The sequence below is a fragment of the Bombyx mandarina genome, chromosome 17, assembly GCF_030267445.1.
Source record: "Bombyx mandarina strain Sakado chromosome 17, ASM3026744v2".
In the NCBI taxonomy this organism is placed as follows: domain Eukaryota; kingdom Metazoa; phylum Arthropoda; class Insecta; order Lepidoptera; family Bombycidae; genus Bombyx; species Bombyx mandarina.
This window is the reverse complement of record NC_143223.1, coordinates 4,127,549-4,141,100: the sequence shown is the minus strand read 5'-3', so window position 1 is coordinate 4,141,100 and position 13,552 is coordinate 4,127,549. Positions and strand designations below refer to the sequence as shown.

General features: G+C 37.5%; 1 protein-coding gene across 2 annotated transcripts in view; it reads right to left on the bottom strand.

The window, feature by feature from the left end:
- The window catches only part of LOC114253338 (nudC domain-containing protein 3), a 386,657-nt gene that overhangs the window by 146,479 nt on the left and 226,626 nt on the right, over nucleotides 1-13,552 (bottom strand). The gene's annotated exons all lie outside the window — the stretch shown is intronic.

Sequence of the window (13,552 nt, the reverse complement as noted above, 5' to 3'; positions counted from 1 at the left end):
CGAGAGGCGTGGCTAGACTGTATGTCTTCATTATAGTGTACAAAGCTAGACTATTGTGGATATTCTCTAAATTTACATATTTAATATACTTAGTCTGGCCATAAATACTGTTACAATTAAAAATAAACAAAATATTACATTTGAATTTGGAATCTGTCATTTTTATATGATTGCTCATTCATTTTCTGATTTTGGCACCAATACATTGTACAATATTTTGAGATATTAAAAGGAGTGGGGTGATAAAGAGAACCGAATCGCTGTGATTGCATTACACAAAGTAGGTATAGAGCCAAATGTAATTTTTAAAACCCTCCATACGCTTGGTATTAATTAGTAAAATGTTTGTGCTACCGGGCTATTAATAGGTGCAATGAGACCTCCTCTGTTTGTGACAGAAAAAGATCTGGCCGTCCACGTAGTGTTCGTACGAAAAAGGTGGTCAAAGCAGTAAGGGAAAGAATTTGAAGAAATCCTGTCCGAAAGCAAAAGATTTTATCTCGGGAGATGAAGATAGCACCTAGAAGCATGTCGCGGATTTTAAAATATGACTTAGGACTTGCAGCCTATAAGAGACACGCTGCTCATTTCTTAACTGATAATTTAAAAGAGAATAGGGTGGTAAAATCGAAACAACTACTGAAGCGGTACGCAAATGGAGGTCATAGAAAAATTTTGTTTACGGATGAGAAATTTTTTACAATTGAGCAACATTTTAACAAACAAAATGACCGTATTTATACTCAAAGCTCTAAGGAAGCTTCCCAATTAGTCGACAGAGTGCAACGTGGGCACTATCCGACTTCAGTGATGGTTTGGTGGGGTATTAGCTTTGAAGGAGTGACCGAGCCATACTTTTGTGAAAAAGGTATCAAAACATCACACAAGTGTATCAAAATACCATTCTTGAGAAGGTAGCAAAGCCCCTTAACAACACCATGTTCAGTAATCAAGAATGGTCCTTCCAGCAAGACTCGGCGCCAGGTCATAAAGCTCGGTCTACGCAGTCTTGGTTGGAAACGAACGTTTCGGACTTCATCAGAGCTGAAGACTGGCCGTCGTCTAGTCTCGATCTTAATCCGCTGGATTATGATTTATGGTCAGTTTTAGATAGTACGGCTTGCTCTAAGCGCCATGATAATTTGGAGTCCCTAAAACAATCCGTACGATTGGCAGTGAAAATTTTTCCCATGGAAAGAGTGCGTGCTTCTATTGATAACTGGCCTCAACGTTTAAAGTACTGTATTGCAGCCAATGGAGACCACTTCGAATAAGCTTTTTATAATTTAAATTGTTTTATATTTATGTATTAAACTAACACACTGTAAAAGTAATAAATGTTATTTGCAATAGTTTTTTTTTCCTTTCTTTCAGTATTGATGGCAAGACTAGGTATTCATGTTTGATGAATAAAAACTTTACGGCAGAAATATGCAGAATAACATACCCGATCCTGTGGACCGAATTGTAAACAGTTGATGTCGCCCTAGACACGCCATTACGGATCCTCTCGATTCATTTACAGTGCTTTTAGGTAGGTACCTCAAGCCCCGGTCACCGTCCTCGCCGAACCCGTTGCTTGCGACGAAGGTCTCTACAAGTTAATTAATCTATACACAGCCCACTGAGTTTCTCGCTGCATCTTCTCAGTGGGTTTCGTTTCCGATCTAGTGGTAGATTCTGCAAAACACTGCTCTTGCTAAAAAAATTCATTAAAACTTCAAACTCGTCCGATGATCTCAATCCACATTTGTCCAACAGAAGCGGTGCTTAGACGACGACTACACGGAGCGCTATCTATTCGTACCGAGAAACATAGTAAAGAATTTATTGGTAATATCGCAGCGGAGTTACAACGTTCGTTTATGGTCAGGAAAATCACAGTCTGCTTAGCGATATCAAATCGATCTAGCGGTTTGACCCCCGGGGGTCATGAATTGATTTTTAACGATTGCATTTTAGTTAAAATCGGGGAGGTACAGATTATGTAAACTTTTTTAAATGGGTACGCGCACGCTGCTTACGTTTTTTTTTATGGCAAGTTAAAGGTTATGAGATTTCGTAATCTTAAAACATTGATGTTTTACTAGCACGTATGAAGACCATAACCAATGTTGTCTTGAAGGTGGTGATATGAGAAGGCTTATGCATTTTGAATTACAATTAAACAAAAGCTTTTAAATGAGTAAAATGCACGATTTTGCAAAAAAATTAGTCCGACTGTTGTGATGACATCATCAACATCAGTCCACGGACATCTACAGCTGGACATAGGGCTCAACTATCACACGCCGTAATGGTATCCCAGCGGTCTATTGCTCTACGAGCGTGCAGCGTGCCCTGTTCTTTGCCACTTCAACCCCGAAATGCTTCTCTATAACAGTGCCAATACATTCTAGCTCAATATGTCTTGAGTATTATCAAAAAAGGTTTTTCTCGAAATATTCATGGCCAAAGGACAATTATTTATACTCCTTGGCCCGAGTAAAAGGGGTTTTGACAGCTGTCAGTTTGACAGCCCGGGTCAAGAGCCCGTCGCAAAGTTCAATTTCCGGAGGGCGTGGAGGACGGCGCCGCTGTGCGAGAAATGAATACAATAATATTAGAATTTGTTCAATATATTAACGTATTCAATTTTTTACAAATTCAATTGATTGCAAAAAGACGAATCCTCAAATAAAACTGCTTCTTGTTGAAGTATTATGTTTGCTTTTAAAATATTTTTGCTTGAAGTCGTCGTGGCCTAAAGAACAAGACGTCCGGTGCATTCGTGTTGAGCGATGCACCGGTGTTCGAATCCCAGGCGGGTACCAATTTTTCTATTGAAATACGTAGTCAACAAATGCTCACGATTGACTTCCACAGTGAAGGAATAAAATCGTGTAATAAAAATCAAACCCGCAAAATTATAATTTGCGTAATTACTTGTGGTAGGACCTCTTCTGAGTCCGCGCGGGTAGGTACCACCGCCCTGCCTATTTCTATCGTGAAGCAGTAATGCGTTTCGGTTTGAAGGGTAGGGCAGCCGTTGTAACTATACTGAGATCTTAGAACTTATATTTCAAGGTGGGTGGCGCATTTACGTTGTAAATGTCTATGGGCTCCAGTAACTACTTAACACCAGGTGGGCTGTGAGCTCGTCCAACCATCTAAGAAAAATAATAATTTCGTCGTCGACTTTTTGTCGTCTAAAAGTGTCCTAATTTGTATGTGACGATTTTCAAATAAACCCAGCCATTGAGCGAGAGAGAGAGAGAGAGTATTCTTTATTGTACACCAAAAAACAAATAAACAGTGCGATACATTAAATACAAAAAAGTACAATTGGCGGTCTTATCGCTAAGAGCGATCTCTTCTAGACAATCATCAGGTGGACAAGAATCATTTGGAAACGAACTACGCGCGGTGTACTAATGCAGTGAAATACATGTACATATATGTACACATACATACATACGTACATATATCCGTAAATATACATACAATTAATACACAATCTATTATAATATAATAATAATTATTAAAAAAAAACATTGACTGTTTCATCAATATTTTAATTCATAATCTATTACTAAATGCTTATCAGGTTTATTTCGCTATTATTATGATGCTTGTGGGAGCTCGATACCCATCAGATGTGTTGTGATGGCGCAGCGCGGTCATGAAGTCCACAGATAATACAATTTCAATCCCATCACCCAGCTTGAGACATCAAGTCTAAGTTTCAGCTGTGTGTGTGATTGTTCCACCTCATGACTCCACATAAGGAATACGCCCGAGCGGTGGATAAACTTCTGTGGGCTTACAATGTGTTCTGCCACGTGGTTTTATTGCCCTTATGGGCAGACGAGCATAAGGCCCATTTAATGGTGAGTGGTTACCGTCGCTCATGGACTTCAGCAATGCCAGGGGCATAGCCAAGCTGCTGCCTACCGTTAAGTACTCTCCACAAGCCTCATTTGAAGAAGGACATGGCGTTCGAGAAACACCGTGGAGGGGAGCTCTATCCAAAGTCGGATGTTACGCGGCAAAAAATATATCTGGAAACGCGCAATGTGGATAAACACAGTGGTCCCAGGTAGTATGGATGAACTCGACTCCGGTAACGGGCCGTGCGACCTTAAAAACGAGATGATGGGATCATTTCCTGGTGGTAGGACCTCTTGTGAGTCAGGAAGGGTAGGTACCACCACCCCGCCTATTTCTGCCATGAAGCAGTGATGCGTTTCGGTTTAAGGGAGGGGTAGCCGTTGTAACTATATTTACTTACTTAGAATTTATATCTCAAGGTGAGTGGCGCATTTACGTTGTAGATGTCTATGGTCTCCAGTAACCCACTAACACCAGGTGGGCTGTGAGCTCGTCCACCCATCTAAGCAATAAATAAATAAAAATCTCAAATTATTCTCCTCGCAACTTTTGTATGTTTTATTTTTATCACAGAATTAATTAGTGTGGCAATTCTTCGTGTATTTCGGGGTTCAGTAAGTTCGTATTTCATTGGTTAATTGAATTTGCGGGATTTGAACACCGGTATAGTCGCAGTGCTCAATACGAGAACGCTAATGAACTAATTTCCTTCTGAAGAAAACAAATAGCAACGAGATATTGCTACGGCTATTCGTCTTCTAAAATAACAGGTTTGGAAATGGACATTTGAAATTAGAAACAATTCTGACATGAGAAGCAAAGAACTCATCGTATTTCTTTGAATTTAAAAGTACGTTCACAAATTCAGATTTTCATATGGAGCGACTGCAACGTCGCGAAAAGTAGCATGTGAATTTTCTGCTGAAATAAATCACCGTTGATTTATTTTTATTCGGCTGGCAACACCGAGCGTCGCATATCTCACGGCCCGCAGTGCTGTTTTCCATTTTTTATTCAAATCATTTTCTCTTTTCTGAAACATCATTGTTGTCTGATTTTTTTTGATCAACTTTACAAAATGCCGGCTATTGTCAAGAAACCTTTAGAATTTGTCGCTTGATTAAGAGCGATTGAAAACTATTATCAGATTAGTAGATTCGTTAATTAATTAGATAATTATAAAAAAACTTGGTAACCAATTGCACTATAGTAATATTTATTGTAAAATCACATGACAATATATTTCTTCACGTTAGTTTGGTCGGCTTAAGTAAAGAAAAAATCCATATTTTATGATTTGCCTTTGTTTTCGTTGTAGACAGCGGAGCATGTATACAAATTCTGAGCCTTCACTTAAATCATGCTCAGCATGGATCAGCAAAGTCCGGGATTTTTGTATGTTGGATAAAAATGTTAGCATTCGCATGTCTTGTACTTTTAAAGATTGCTTTTCAATTACAAGGTGCTGGCAACACAGCATTATCAAGCATGGCGCCATAAGCTGCTTTATAAACAAAACAAATGATTACGTAAAACATGTAGCAATTAACTTTTAAATTAACAAAAGACGATCCGACTCAAATAGTGTAATTATCGTGTCTTATCTTTATTTTATTTTTGAATTATAAAAATAAAATGTTTGAGCGATATTCTTCTTTTGTGACTGCCGACAAGCCGACGGCAGTATTAGAGCTTATCTAGATTTTCAATGTGAATATTGCTTGATTCATAGACAAAGGCCACAGATCTTCAAGCCGGATCTAATCAGTGGGTCGCGATTCAGATCCGGTGGTGGATTCAGCGAAACACTGCTCTTGCTAGAGCAGATGTTACCCCGTGAGCTTAGCCGCCAGTCAAGGTGTAGTCACAATAGCCTGGCAGAGATATAGAAAATAAAAAGTTGATCGATGAAAGGCAAACGTTCCAACTCCAAACAAATTTCAGTTAACTTTTACGCTATCGGGAACGTTAAAAAACTCGCATTAAGCACACAGGCCGTGACACACAGCCCACTGAGTTTCTCGCCGAATCCTCTCAGTGGGCCGCGATTCCGATCCGGTGGTAGATCCTGCGAAGTACTGCTCTTGCTAGGGCTAGTGTTAGCAAATTCTCTCAGGTTGAAACCGTGTACTCACCTACCTCTGCGCGCGTAGCTGGAATAGCCTTTTAGGCTATCAACGAATAGGTAGGGAAAACATATATGTAGGATTGGTAAGAATGGAACGTATGAAAAGAGTGTGAAACGGAGTGTTAAGATGTGAGTGAGAGGAAACGGAAAGAAAGGGAGAAAATAATGACAAAGAATTAGAAGATGGCGAAGACGGTTATTATTAATTATTATTATAACAGAAGATTTTGGAACAGTGTAACTCTTATTTTATGCGCTGCGATCCTTATTCTACATAATATATATATAAACATTTTCAATTCATAAACACAGATGATGACAAGGATGTTTTTATGAATTTCATTTGTTTTGCAACTACAGTAAACTACACGGGTGCAGAGTGTGCACAGTTATTTCGCGACTACATAGTGCTTGAACAAAAGCCACAAATCATTCCACTGACACCTCTAGTTAAGGGGCCCTGGCAGAGTATTACGTTGTACGTACGATTGTCCGTATAACGTTGAATAGTATTGGGTCGGTGAAAAATCCGTCTAGAACATTCTTTCTTTGTAGTTACTCGATTTTTGAAAAATAAGTTATTTAATAGTTACAATGTTGAATGTAGATTATTTTTCTTCGTTCGCACAATACAATGGTCTATCTTTATTCTTTTGTCTCAGTTTTTTATTTATTTTAAATATAAAAAAAAATATCGTTCTAGTTTAAAAAAATACAATTAATTAATCATTATTTAAATTCATTTTTTTATCGGACATCTCTTATTTTAGTCTACACTAGTACACTAAGTCACTTTCACAAGTGAGACGAATCTAATGTTACATTTTGAAGCCATTGAAAAGGTTATTTTGTAGATAGAGCACGCTAAATAATTTTTATTCCAAATATTTTTTTCCTCAACACCGTTTATTGGTTGATTATCAAACTGATTACATTGTATTATGTAATAAAGCTTAATTCATTATTGTTCTGTCGGTCCTTAGTCTTTATTTCCGACAATGATTCCAATACACTCTATATGTTCTATTTCTATGGAGACCGTAACGTAATTTCAGTGAAATCAGAGTGACCCCGCTCTCGACCTAAAATTCTAACCCAAATTTTAATTGCGTTCGAAACGTTAATATTCAATAAACAATTTATCAAAGCGGTTACTTGAAAAAAAAAAAACTTTGTTTCGGTAATTTATTAGGCGCTGCGTTCGAGATAACCCACGTATCACACGAACCGACCATGTTACGAAGTATAAGTCGACCAAGTCATGTTTTACTGCTCCTAATATCATCTATATATATAAAAGAAAGTCGTGTTAGTTACACTATTTATAACTCAAAAACGGCTGAACTGATTTGGCTGAAAATTGGTGGGGAGGTAGCTTAGGATCAGGAGAAGGACATAGGATACTTTTTATCACGTTTCTGTGGGATGTGATATAAAAAGTGGTATAACAAAACGCAACAGATATGGAATAAAAAAGCGCAACTGACAGCTAAACGTAATGTAGTTTATGGTTAATTATAGTAGAATTTTGAAGTTGACCGGTTGATGTGTTTATTTCGAGTTTCGATTAGCTTATTGTGCCGAGATAGGTAATGCAACTAGAATTCGAAAGATTGCGAGTAAAAGGACTGAAAATATAATAATAATAATAATAATAACTAAAATACATGGCCAATAAAGAATTATTAAAATAATTGCTTTTTTAATTTACATTAATTATCCAAATAGAAAATTGACCATGATAAAATCAAAAGTCTGTTCATTTATTGCCTCTAAGGCGGAACAAAGTTCCCCGGGTCAGCTAGTCAGTTATTATTCGTCGTGACTTAACAAGAAGTGTGCTTTGTTTGTGTCACTATATTACCGAGGTTTCCATATACCGAATCAGTCACCGTCGTCGCCCTAGACACGTCCTTACGGATCCATCAGATCCAATAACCCTTGCATTAGACACCTTGAGCTCTAACACTAGGAGTAAGGACCCCGGTAACCGTACTAGTCGAACTCTGCAAAGAGTTCAACGTGCAACCTAACCTAAACATCAGCCCGCTGTGTTTCTCGCTGGATCTTCTCAACGGGTCGCGATTCCGATCCGGTAGTAGATTCATTTGCTTAAGTTATTAGGTCTCCTTCGGAGGTGCTCGGGCGGCTGTTCTCAAGTCCCATCCCTCGTGGCTGAGCCTTTGCTCGCTCACCTGTCCTAGTGAAACTGGCAAGGAGTCCGGGCAATCATTAATGCCTCAATCATAAAAAAAGATGGGTGGTGACATTCGGTTTGTTATGGCTTCGGGCTTTTGTAAGCATTCGACAAGAACAGGGGCATAAGTGAGTTCATTTTTCCGTCTACAACTTTATTTTTAAAACAAATGCCAGTACTCTTCAGCGGCCACTCTTGCTTCACCTTAATTGCTAGGCGAGCTCACAGAGCTCAACCCGAATGAAATTGCTAAGATCTACCTTAGCAAGAGCAGTGCTTTGATGAACCTACCACCGGATCGCGATCCACTGGGAAGATCCGGCGAGAAACTCACTGAGTCCACAGCAATGTAGGTTTTCTAACAGGCCGGTACCACCAATTTGGACGGTAGTCAAACGAATGTGGTCTGGGATATAGTCCTCGATATTAATAAGTACGGTTACACAAATAAACTTTGTCAGTACAAAGACAGCAAATTAATACAAGGGTGTTATCAGGGGACCTGTGCCCTCGGATTGTTTTGGTCGTTACATTAGTGGAACATCGAGTTATTATCAGTGTTTTGATGGTCTCGTTTCTTGCTTAATTGTCTTATTTAACAATGTTTTCTCCTTTTTTTGAAATTAATTGCGACCGTCATCTGCATTGCCCACTTTAAAGACGTACTTGGGTTTTATTGCTCGTTGTTTAATTAATTTCGTAATTATCGATGGTCAAAATGGTATTTGCCTGAGAACTTTGCTTTCGAACGCTACAAACTGGGTTGTTTTATTGCAATGTAACGCCATATCTAATTAAGAGTTGACATTCACTTTGTGAAATTTAAAGACTTATTTAAATAACCATTTCATACCACGTGAACTGTGAGCTAGAAATTAGAGAAAAAAATATTTTTAATTACTTTTTTAGTTAAGCGAATTTTATAAGTTTCAGTATTTTAAAATCAGTTAAGACTTTTGATGTGAAACATCTGTAAGCGCGCGTAAAACCTATTGCTGGCGTGGCGACGCGTCGCCATGCGCAAGCAACTGTTTCTTAATATTAATCTTTTCTTTTTCATTATACCACATGAATTCCCTGTCGTAAAATATATTTTTATTCATCTATACCTATACCAAATAATATCAATGTTTCACATCTGTCAGTCTTCCCGCGATGGGTCACAATTTTTTTAGATGCCGTAGTTTGCTTGATAAAAGCAGTACGAGAATAATCTTAATTAACACTACTTTTATGTTACGTCGCTATATTATTTCTGATGTTTCGAATAGTTTACAGTTTTTGTGGTCACGGGCGACTGCGATGTCATCGTTGAGAGAAAAAAAAACAAGATTTTAAACCGTAAAATTGCCTGTAATTATGTGTGCGATTCGCGAAATCCGAAAGAAAAAACTAAAATGTTTATTTTCAAATAAACGTTTAATGTGTCTAAGGTATTCTTGCAAGTTAGGCGAAAACGCGAGAACAATACATTAGAAACATAGCACCGAGTTCGAAGGCAGTGAATCATATTTATTGCCGTTTCCACCGAACATTTCGGCGTTTTCCTGAATTATTGTATTTTCTACAGCGTTATACTAACATCGTAATGTAATAGTGTCTCTCCTTGGATTTATATATAAAGGACATTGACATTAAGTATATTTTTTCACACAATGACCGGCTTTGAGTCAATGTTAATGTCGTCGACGATCGCCTCAAAGACTTGTCGGTCGGGCGTTCTCAGGGTGGTGCCGTGAGTCTGGTTGTAGTGTTGACCGCGGGAAGCCCCCTACTCTGATCGGGCGGAGATCGGACGAAGGTGTGAGAGTAAGTTAAGTCGTTTGGTGCGGTAGGGCCTTAAAAATATCCTTGGGTCCCGCGGTCTGCTCTCCGCATCTGCAGACCGTCAATTCCACACGCCCCTAGGCGCGGATACCTCGTAGGAGATTGGGCCCCCAGCCCAAAAAAACAAGGTTTTAAACTAAACACTATAGCGAGCATGTAACGCTCATATTGATACCTCACGTCGAAGCGAAGGTAGACCTTAGCAGATATTCCAATGTAGCTTTCGCTTAGCAGATATTCCAATAGTCAAGCTAGGTAGGACAGTGGTTGGATCACTATTACCGTAAAAATTAGGGGTAGACGATTTTAAAGAATGAATCTGAATGTTGGGCGACGAAAGTAAAGCATGAAAGAGGAGTACATGCGGCAGAGATGCGAATGTGTGACGGATGTGTGTAGTGACAAGATAAATAATGAGTATATCAGAGGAAGCGTGAAAGTAGCCCCGGTAATCAACAAATTAAAGATCGGACGGTTAGCGTGATATGGACATGTGAAACGTAGAGAGAAGATGCATATGACTATATGGGATGGGGTGGGATTATAGGGAATGTATGGAAATGGTAATGCAAGGTAGAGAATAGTGGGATAAGGTGGAGAAAAAGAAGAAGAAGACGATTTGAAACAAGTTAGTTTAGGGTATTTTAAGATCGGACCGTGTTGTTGTGTGTCCGTATTCTTGTTTATAATTATTACATACTGATCAACTAGTTTGCTTATCACAACATGACCGACACTATTTTAAAGTCAAATTTAATTAGAAGTTAGCAGTCATTCAATTATTTGCGCATACGATTACATAAACAAAATTTACAGAGTAACTACAGAGAAAAAAAAAATCGCGTAAGATCCTCCACCAGTGCTTTGGAAAGTAAAAGCATATTTTCGGTATTATTTCAGTATTCTTGAACTTATAAACCGACTTCTAAAAAAGAGGCGGTTTTTTTTATTGCTTAGATCGGTGGACGAGCTCACAGCCCACCTGGTGTTAAGTGGTTACTGTAGCCCATATACATCTACCACGTAAATGCGCCACTCACCTTGAGATATAAGGTCTCAGTATAGTTACAACGGCTGCTCCACCCTTCAAATCGAAACGCATTACTGCTTCACGGCAGAAATAGGCAGGGCAGGGCAGGGCGGTTCTGTGTTACTCGAGCTCGTTTGGACTTAGTTAAATTCTATCAAGATCTGCCTAGCAGTTTTTGATCCTTAATAATGCCAATTTAATTGACTTTGTCTAAATTGATAATATTCTCATATTCCAGTTTTATTTTGTCGAAATCAGTATGTACTTTTTTGTTTGTTGTTAAAACGTTTCATTAAATCAGTTATTTAATTCTTTATTCTTTATAGTACACACAGTTAATACAATACAATACAATAATTACGAAAAATTATAAAATGGCGAGCTTAACTCAACAATTGAGTTATCTACCTGCTAACCGTTCTTAAAGACGGAGAGCTTTACATAAGCGCGTAGAAGAGTATAATCTAATCAATTTACTTATTAATACAATACACAATAACAATAATAATAAAAAGCAAAAAAAAACCACTTATCTATATATTAATACGTGAAGCAAAAACTTTGTACCCCTTTTTACGAAAATTGCGTGGACGAAGAGATAGGAAATTATCCCACACTTATAGAGAATATAGAGAAGGAGTGCAGAAAGCTATTTTTTTTAATTACGCCTTAATAATACATTAAATCAATAAATAAAACATTACACAACAACCATGCGTTTGACACACACACACACATACCTATATATACTTTTGCTATTCCTTAAAGTCTGTCTGTCTGTCTGTGGGAATGAGGCGCTCGCTCCTGGCCTTTTCATTTTTCATTATCTATATATTAATACGTGAAGCAAAAACTTTGTATCCCTTTTTACGAAAACTGCGCGGACGGAGGACTATGAAATTTTCTACGCTTTTAGAAAATATAGAGAAGAAGTGCACAATGCTAATTTTTTTTTTAAATAATGCATAAAAGATACATTAAATCAATAAAGAAAACATTACACACACTACATACCATGTATTTGACGCACACACGCATGCATAAAGCATACTATTTATTGTCAAACTTTTGTTCTTGACGTCTGTTGTCAAATTGAGAATAGATTAAATATGTGTTTGTCTTTGTTAATATTTTTTATAGTGTAGTCTTGGCGAAATTTGTGATTATAGAAGTATAAAATATAATCATAATCGAATTTCGACTACTGCGGGACCTCTAGTTATTATTATTTTTTTAGACTTGTTTTTTCTTTTATTGTGAATATTTCTATTTATTTAAAAAAAAGAAAATATTTGAGAAAAAACAAAAAAAAAAAAGCCCGCTGAGTTTGTTTCGCCGGTTCTTCTCAGGACTGTGGCTTTTCTTGGAACCGGTGGTAGAGTTAACATTGTTATTTGTATTTTGACATTCGACAAGTGTGTCATACTGACATCTAAGTTGAAATAAATGATTTTGAATTTGAATTTGAATTTGTCAAATTGAGAATAGGTTAATATAATATTGTTTATCTTTAATATTATTTGTCTTGGCGAACTCTGTGATTATAGAAGCTTAATAGTCTTTGAAAATAGCACCTTAATGATGTTCAAACATATAATTTCAATTCTTTAATTATAGTCGAATTTCGACTACTGCGGAACCAGTAGTACATACTAATCAGTATGTTTAATTGCGTTATACATTTTTTCATTTAGCAATTGCCAGTCGAACGCCGGTAATGCATCACGGCGACAACGAGGTCCCACCAGGGACGCATAAGTTGCGAGCAGCCGATCAAAGCGCCCACGGCACGATGGACCGGCGCTGGATTTACGATGACGCCCTACGGACTGATACAACGATACGCGACGATGTAGTGAAAAATAATGACGGTTATATTGCTTTTACGATTGTTATTGTTCGCTTTGCTGTATCTTTTGTCGGTTATTGTCCTAGAACGAAGTTTATTTGACAGGGAGAACTTTATTCGCTGCGCGGTAATAAATTCGTAGTTTGTTAAATATTAATTCGGACTCAGTTCTTGTATTCGAAATCAGGTTCAGCGGATTATTTTTTAACACAGTTTTTATTGTCATTAATAAAACTAGTGGTCCCGCAGTAGTCGAAATTCGACTATAATTAATTGAAATTATAAGTTTCAACATTATTATGATCCTATTGTTACAGATTTCGCCAAGACTACACTACAGACAGATACTCGTAATATTAAAGATAAACAATACTAAACTGTTCTCAATTGACTACAGACTTTAAGCAATAACAAAAGTTTGACAATAAACAAAGAGTATACCTATGTGTGTGTGTCAAATACACGGTAGTGTGTGTAATGTTTTCTTTATTGATTTAATGTATTTTTCATGCATTATTTAAAAAAAATATCAGTATTGTACACTCCTTCTCTATATTCTCTACAAATGCGGAAAATTTCATACTCCTCCGTCCGCGCAATTTTCGTAAAAAGGGATACAAAGTTTTTGCTTTGCGTATTAATATATAAATA